General features: G+C 49.1%; 1 long non-coding RNA gene across 1 annotated transcript; it reads left to right on the top strand.

Annotated features, from left to right (window-relative positions):
- Positions 1–4,024: 4,024 nt before the first annotated feature.
- LOC139069703 (uncharacterized) lies at positions 4,025–4,961 on the top strand. Its single transcript, XR_011520398.1, has 2 exons — positions 4,025–4,583; positions 4,709–4,961. It is a non-coding gene; the product is annotated as an uncharacterized lncRNA (long non-coding RNA).
- The last annotated feature ends 3,772 nt before the right edge of the window (positions 4,962–8,733 follow it).

The following is an 8,733-nucleotide window of genomic DNA, read 5'->3' on the forward strand; positions in this document are numbered from 1 at the left end:
CCTCCTGACTCCTGAGCTGATTCTGCATGTCTTGGGTTAAACGCCTCCCACAAGCCATGACAGAATCATCCGGCCAACAAGATAACCCAGGGGAATCAGCTCTAGCAGACCTGACTAACCGGATGGCACAGCAGGAACAAACACTTCCTGTCCTGCTCGATCAACTGGCGGTAGCTAATCAACGGTACCAGCAGTTGGAGGCTCTGGTTCAACAACTCCACGATCGATTACCGGCTCCAGCAGCACCTCCAGCTCCCGCCCAGGCTCCGGTAGCGGTCCCAGAACTAGCGTCACCGGCTCTGATTCAGCCCGGACCGGAAGTACCCGGACATCCGGAACTCACCCACTTCCGTCTAGCTCCGCCGCCATCTTGTCCAACGTTTTCCGGTGAATTCGAGGACGGATATGGATTTTTATTACAATGTCGCCTGGCTTTCGAGCGTTGTCCAAGCGCTTTTTCTTCCGATTCTGAAAAAAACTCTTTTATTGTGGGACTGTTAAGAGGCAAGGCTCTTAGATGGGCTGAGGCAAAGAGTCGCAACCCTGAGTTTTTATCTGGTTCCTATGAGGATTTTTTGGAGGAGTTTAAATTGACCTTTTGTAGCTCTGAAACAGTCACGGACATACGCAAGAAGTTGTTACACCTCTCCCAGGGTCGGAGAACGGTAGCTGACATGGCACTGGAATTTAGGACTTTGGCTGCAATGACCACTTGGAACAACGAGGCCTTAAAAGCAGCTTTTATTGAGGCCCTTAATGATAAGGTCAAGAACCAGCTAGCTCTGTGTCCTGAGCCACCCACCCTGGAGGGTCTCATTACACTCTCTATCTCAATCGATAAAAGACATAGAGAGTTTCACGGAACTTCTTCATTGGCTTCGTCTTCCTCTTCAACGCGCCGTCAACCCAGCTCAAGACCACCGTTCCAGGCAGAACCGGCAGAGGAGCCCATGCAACTGGGAAGGGCCCACCTTACCCAGGAGGAACGACACCACCGGATGAGTAAGGGTCTCTGCTTGTACTGTGGACTGCCTGGGCATTTCGTCCAGACCTGCCCGGCTTTGGTAAAAGGAAGAGCCCACCAGTAGGTCCGGGAGTACTGGTGGGTAGCAGTTTTGGACATACAACCTCCCGATTCACCCTCGCCTGCTCTGTGATGTGGAAGGGACAACACCACCAGGTCACTGCTCTGGTGGACTCCGGTTGTGAGCAGTCCCTTATCGACCCTCAATTAATCAGAGACTGGGATATCCCCACAGTTCCTCTTCAGGAACCTATGACTGTTTCTTCTTTAGACGGGAGGTCGATATCCACCATCTCACACAGGACTACGCCGCTCCAGCTCAGAGCCTCAGGTAATCACATTGAGACAATTTCACTCTTTGTATTTCCATCCCCTCAGAACCTGTTGGTGCTTGGACACTCATGGCTTGTGCAACACAACCCACACCTTGATTGGCAGGACAACAGAATCGAGGCGTGGAGTCCGACGTGTTACCAGAGGTGCCTCAACTCGGCCTCTCCGGTCTCGAAGGGCCCCAACACGACCCCGCTGGAGCCTCCTGACCTCTCCCAAGTACCAGCTATCTACCACGACCTGCAACAGGTTTTTAGCAGGGACCGAGCAGCGACGCTGCCCCCGCACCATCCTTTTGATTGTGGTATTGATTTGCTCCCCGGTGCCCCGCTGCCTTCCAGCCGCCTCTACAGCCTCTCCAAACCGGAAAGGGACAGCATGGAGAGCTACATATCTGAGGCCCTGGCCAACGGGACCATCAGGCCTTCAACATCTCCCCTGGGTGCTGGTTTCTTCTTCGTCGCTAAGAAGGACGGTTCACTTCGTCCCTGTATCGATTATCGAAGTCTTAACCAGATCACCGTGAAGGATAAATACCCTCTTCCACTGCTGTCCTCCACCTTCGAGCCCGTCCAGGATGCTACCGTTTTTACTCGTCTGGACCTCCGAAACGCCTACCACCTGGTTCGGATCTGCCAGGGGGACGAATGGAAGACAGCCTTCAAGACACCGCTGGGGCATTTCGAATACTTGGTTATGCCTTTTGGACTCACCAACGCCCCGGCTGTTTTTCAGAGACTGGTCAACGCTGTGTTGGGTGATTATATCAATGACTTTGTGACTGTTTATCTAGATGATATTCTGATTTTTTCCAGTTCGATCACCCAACACCAGAAGCATGTCAGGGCTGTGCTTCAACGTCTTCTAGAGAACAGACTCTATGTGAAAGCTGAGAAATGCGAGTTCCATGTCTCTGTGGTAAAGTTTTTAGGTTTTGTTCTGGAGAGCGGGCGGTTAAAGGCTGACCCCGAGAAGGTACAGGCAGTGGCAGACTGGTCTAAGCCCACTACCAGGAAGCAGTTGCAATGGTTTCTGGGGTTTGCCAATTTTTATCGGCGGTTTATTAGGAACTATAGCCAGACAGCCGCTCCTTTAACCTGTCTTACCTCTACCACTAGAACTTTCTCCTGGTCCCCAGAAGCAGAACTGGCCTTTAGGACCCTCAAGAAGAAGTTCACGGAGGCTCCTGTTCTCACCAGGCCGGATCCAAGCCGGCAGTTCACTGTTGAAGTGGACGCTTCTGACACTGGGGTTGGAGCTGTTTTGTCCCAGGTATCTCCCGTCGATCATAAACTCCATCCCTGTGCCTTCTTTTCTAGACGTTTGACGCCGACAGAGAGTCGGTACGATGTGGGGGATCGAGAGTTGTTGGCAGTGAAGTTGGCCCTCGAAGAATGGAGGCACTGGCTTGAGGGAGCAGAACATCCTTTCGTGATCTGGACCGACCACAAGAATTTGACCTACCTCAAGGAAGCAAAACGGCTAAACCCACGCCAATACCGTTGGTCACTTTTCTTTACTCGATTTAACTTTGTCATTTCCTACCGGCCAGGGTCTAAGAACATTAAACCAGATGCCCTTTCCCATCAGTACTCGTCTGAGGATGATCCCGTTCCGAGCACTATCCTCCCTCCATCCTGCGTGGTGGCGGGGCTCACATGGGAGATCAGAGACAGAGTTCTGGAAGCCCTCAGGGTCGATCCCGGTCCTGGTAACGGTCCTTCAAACAGACTTTTTGTTCCTCAGGTCATGCGAGGCAAGGTTATCCACTGGGCTCATACTGGAAAGTTCTCCATTCACCCTGGTGTCGGTCGGACTTTGGCCCTCATTAAGCGCTCCTTCTGGTGGCCGTCTATTTACAAGGACGTGAAGGAATACGTCTTGGCGTGCCATGTGTGTGCCCAACATAAAGGTAACAACCGCTCACCTGCTGGTCTACTCTGTCCTCTTCCTGTTCCGTCTCGTCCCTGGTCGCACATCTCCTTGGATTTTGTGTGTGGATTGCCCGCCTCTCGTGGTTTCAATACCATATTGACTATCGTAGACAGGTTCTCCAAGGCTTGCCACCTTGTACCTCTGAAATCTCTCCCATCTTCAGCCATCACTGCCCAGCTCCTGATCAAACACGTGTTTCGTCTACATGGGATTCCTGAGGAGATTCTGTCTGACCGTGGCCCCCAGTTCATTTCAAGAGTCTGGAAGGAATTTGCCAACGCCTTGGGTGCCCGTGTAGCATTAACCTCCGGATTTCACCCGCAGACCAACGGACAGTGTGAGCGCATGAATCAGGAGCTGGGAGCTATGCTGCGTTGTGTATGTGCTACCAACCCCACCTCTTGGAGCGACCACCTGGCCTGGATGGAGTATGCCCACAACAGCCATGTGTCCACAGCCACAGGTCAGTCTCCCTTTGAAGCTTCTCTTGGCTACCAACCCTCTCTGTTTCCCCACCAGTAAGACTCCACCGTCACTACGCCACAGTTTCTCCGCCGGGCACGTCGAGCTTGGACGGCTACCAGAGCTGCACTTCTACGCACTGCCGAACAGAACCGGCAGTTGGCGGATCGTCATCGCCGCCCGGCACCAGCCTACGCTCCTGGACAGATGGTCTGGCTGTCCTCCAGGGATGTGCCTCTTAAAGCCACATCCAAGAAATTTGCTCCCAGGTTCCTAGGTCCTTTTCAGATTGTGGCGGTTCCCAGCCCTGTGACCGTTCGTCTGGACCTTCCGCGATCTCTCCGGATTCATCCAGTTTTCCACGTGTCCTTGATCAAACCAGTGGCCACCAGTCCTTTCTGTCCGACCCCGGACCCGCCTCCGCCTGCTCGGTACTACAAGGGTGGTCTGGTCTACCAGGTTCGGCGGATACTCGACTCTCGTCCTCGGGGTCGGGGAGTACAATACCTGGTGGACTGGGAGGGGTATGGCCCGGAGGAGCGTTCGTGGGTCCCCCGGGATTTCATCGAGGACCCCTGCCTCATCTCTGACTTCGAGGCCTCTAGGACCACCGCTGGGGCGCCAGGAGGTGCCCGTTGAGGGGGGGGGGGTAAATGTCATCGTTCTCGGGTCTAGGTGAGTCCTCCTCCTCAACTAACAATCTTTGGGGTTCTGTGTTCCACAGGTGAGGAGCGGAGAGGTACCAGCTGTTCTGAGTTACTCATTTGGAGCTCGGGTTTAAAAGGAGGATGGAGACACTACTCGAAGCCGGATGATTACTCCAGTATTGGTAACGCCTGCCACTCGTACTTGTTTGACCTCGCATGTTTGGATTATTTGGATTTTGACCTTGGACTGTTTATTGGATTACGGCTTTGAACTTGCTCCTGAAGCTCCGTTTGTTTGCCCTCCTAGGATTACCACCCCAACCTTCACCGAATTCTGCTAAGAACCACGGATCCTCATTCACGTCTCATCCTCCTCCACCGCTCCTGCATTTCTCCTCTCTGCTTCCTCACCTCCCGTCCGGCTGGATTACTACACTCATCTCCTTGGCACCCCGCAGCTCGCTGAGCTAAGAACTCTGAGCAATCGCCCTCGGCATCATTCACTGGATTTCAGTGCTACTTCAGTTCCCGTTTGTTTAAATAAAGACTTTAATTTCTTACCTCCTGACTCCTGAGCTGATTCTGCATGTCTTGGGTTAAACGCCTCCCACAAGCCATGACATATTTATTCAATTTCAAAACATTTCAGCAAGGACTAAATGTGTTCTTTGTCCCATTTCAGCAAAGTATATAAGGGCAAGAGAAAAAGGAGAAAAGTTTGAGTTGGGGTAATTTAAGCAAGTAGACAAACCAAGAATAAATACCTGAAATAGACAAAATGGGGTAAGAAAGAGAAAAGACTCATGGAAAATCTTTAGTTTGAGCAGAAGAGAAGACGGGACACAATGTGGTAAATATGGAACTGAGAAATAATTAGTCCTTATGCAAATAATAAAAAAATAGCACTGAACTGGAAACAGGAAACGATAAAAAACTAAAACTTAAAAGAGGAAGATAAACATATATGTGGTGGGACTTTTACCTTTGACTGATGTAAAAGTCCTGATAAGATCTGTCCAGCAAGGCCCTTCTTCTTCCTGAAAAGGTCCATCAGGCTTGGAGACAAACCGTCAAGTGCATCGAAGAAGCCGTTTTTCAGACTTTTCCCAGCCACTCTGGTGAACTCACAAAAAATCTGCAACATGGAAAATGATGGATAAGTAGATGAAACACAACCAATCAATGTACAGAGAATTATTCATACAAACCTGATTTTCTGTGAATAGAGCTGGCCATCGATTAAGTATCTGGCTGATTGCTGATTCATCTTTGACAACTTCTTTTCTGCGCAGGGCAAAGGTCACATCCATTTCTTTTTTTTTTTTATAAGGGAACCATTTGGCTTTTTCTTCATTTCATTAACCAACACCTGACGAGTTTCTTCCAGGTTGTGGTCATCCATCCCTTATGGATAGTGAGGCAGGAAGTTTATTTCCCCTTTCTTTGGCTTCTTGATGTCTTTGTTCAGGGGGTCACCACTTGCGGAGCACCTTCCACGTTTACCTCCATTCACAGCCACATCAGCTCTGCCCAACTGCTACATTTTGGATTTGTAGTTCCCCATTTTAAATTTCAAACTGTTTTTCCATCCATCCCATCCACGAGGTGAACCAGATTCTTTGAGGCATGGATGTATTTTTACTAAGGCTTTTGCAACAGCTTCAAAGTCCTGATTACCTGGGATGGTCTCAGCCAACTTGTCAAGTATTTCGTGTTTTAAGTCTTTTGTTATTTTTAGGAGGACTCCATCCCTCATGTACAGCAGATTACCTTGTCGAAGCTTATACTCTACATCTACTGGAAATTTTGGAATTTCAAAATTCCCTGGCCAGGGAGAGCTTCTTTCAAGAGAAGAGACAGACAAGATCTCGGTGTCTGCCAGGCTGACTGCATCAGACGATATCTCTGGAGTTGTAGTGACTGGAACAAGATCAGTAGTAGGAATTATTTTGATGGTTGGTTTCTCTGGGAGCTCGGACACATCTGTAAGATTGCATAATGCATTGTCAAATTCTGGATCTTGAAGCCGTAGTTTGCTTGGAGACCATCTTTGAGCCAGTCAACCAAATCCTGGAGCATTTCAAGTTGTGTTGTCATTGTCATTTTTCTTATATCTCCCTCGCAGACAACAATCCTCATAGTAAATTTCTGTTGCACAGCCATCTGGGAAAAGAATGACCATTAATTAGCAAATAACAAAATGCCTAAATGTCAAGTTCTCCTTGTACCCTGTAGACTGATAATGGGAAGACATAATTTAACTCTGGGATCTTCAACACACACCAAGAGGTGACATCATGACACTGAAGTTGGTAAGATCTCATATGCTCAACATACCACGCAGTCATTTTCTTATTCATTTACAGACATATATACATACATTATATACTTACAGATAAACAGAATTTCTGCGTTCGCAGCAACAATATTTTCAATCTAGACAAACTCTGGGAGACTGGAGCATGATCCTGCAGACAGTATCATCCCTGGATGTTAACGGATTCCATCAACGCAGGCAGATGATGCGACTAGCACCGAATTTGGTTTTGTAAGGGTTTTGCCATAATTGTCTGGACAATCAATGGGAAAGAGGAAACCAAAACTTGTGTTACCTTTGTCATTTCTACAGATGGTCTGAAAAATGTGTTCCAGTCAAGGTGGTAACTGAGAGCTTTCTGGTGTTTAGTTGCAAGTGTCATGGCAACATTTCTGAAGTTTTGCGTAGTATTAATTGCCCTGTCAAAAAAGTTATGTTTGCCCTCGAAGCGCATTGTCCAAACCTCAGATAAGGGTCCAAACTTTCTTACAAGCTGGGGATAGTATTGCAAATAGTGATGCTTTGGCCTTAAATGAAACTCTGGAAATACTGACTGCAGCAAGTTTCTGTGTTCTGATATCTTACAGTTCAGGAAATGATGTGTCTCTTCTGTATGCCATGGTGCCACAACAAGCTCAACGGTGTCTTTGAGAAGCATTACGCCGGGGACACACCGGCCGCGGAAGCGCCGCGAAGCGCCGAGAAGCGAATCGCTCACGAAATTCGGCCGCTGCTCGCCGCTCCTCAGTTCAGATCAGACGCGCCCCAGTCGAGGCGCGCCTCGGCTCAGCTGTAGTTTTTCTTTTAAACACTTGGTGTCCTCCATTTCCTCTCTGCCTTTTCTCAGCTCTTTTCCTACGTTTGAGTGTTTGTGCGCGTGCGCGCGCGCGCGTGTGTGTGTGTGAACCTATGGTATGAGTTGTTTCTGCCAGTTGAATCTCTTGGAACCCGCTCCAATTCTGCAGCTGTATCCTAGCAGTTTCTTCCGACATGGGTACGTAAACAATCATGTTTTTCGGAGGTCGTACAGCTCCTTGTGTTTCTCAACTTCCATAATTAATTTAAAGTCATCCATCCTAACTGCTTGCCTCAGACTTTCTGCCTCTCTGTCCTGTTTGCTCCGGTGAAAAGACACCCAAAACCACTCCCCCCTTCACGTGGTCACACACGCACACAAGTTCGATGTGTGTGTATGTGTGTGCGTGTTCGTGTGGTTTTTCTGCAGTGTCTGTTTACGAACACATTTGACTATTGCGGAATTTTATTTTGAAATGCTTTATTTTATTAACTTTACCGGCCTGCCTCTTATGTCTACGTTTGACTTCCTGCCAGAATTGACGCGATTCACCCGCGGCTCGCGAAAAAAATAGAGCCAACGCCGAAATGATCGCTGCACGGCGCGGGCTGGAGCGCCGGCGCGTGCCGGCGCGAGGCGATTCGTGGCGCTTCGGCGGCCCATGTGGTCTATAGAATAGCTTAACAAGGGCGCCGAATGAAGGCGGTCCCATTTTCGCGGCGCTTCGCGGCGCTTCCGCGGCCAGTGTGTCCCCGGCCTTAGAATTTCCCAAGTGTCATCACCTTCAGGGATACAATTGCCAATTAGGAATGGAAGCAGCCTTATGAGACACCAGTTCTCATGAGCATTTCCGCCAATGGTCCCTTTGGTTGAAAATCATTTTCCAATCACCTGAGGTTTGTCTGTGTTGTCAGTAAATGTGTAATTAAAGGACCCAATAGCCTGGTTTAGCCTACCTAGGGTGAAGTATTTCTTTCTTATCAGACAAAGACAGACCTCAATGGGAACAACGCCCTCCAAGACATCATGCATTATGTCAGGAGGGTACCCACTGACTACATGGAAGTGCTCAAGACTCTCAGTCAACGGACATGATTGTTTCACCCCATAAATCTGGCTTAATCCTGGGTCTTCTTTAACTTCCAGCATGTGCCTGTCATGGGATTCTTTCTCTCTGCACTGAAAGAGACCAGAACTTACCTCCTGTTGCTGAGAGTCT

Source organism: Nothobranchius furzeri, chromosome 4, assembly GCF_043380555.1.
Source record: "Nothobranchius furzeri strain GRZ-AD chromosome 4, NfurGRZ-RIMD1, whole genome shotgun sequence".
Taxonomy (NCBI): Eukaryota; Metazoa; Chordata; class Actinopteri; order Cyprinodontiformes; family Nothobranchiidae; genus Nothobranchius; species Nothobranchius furzeri.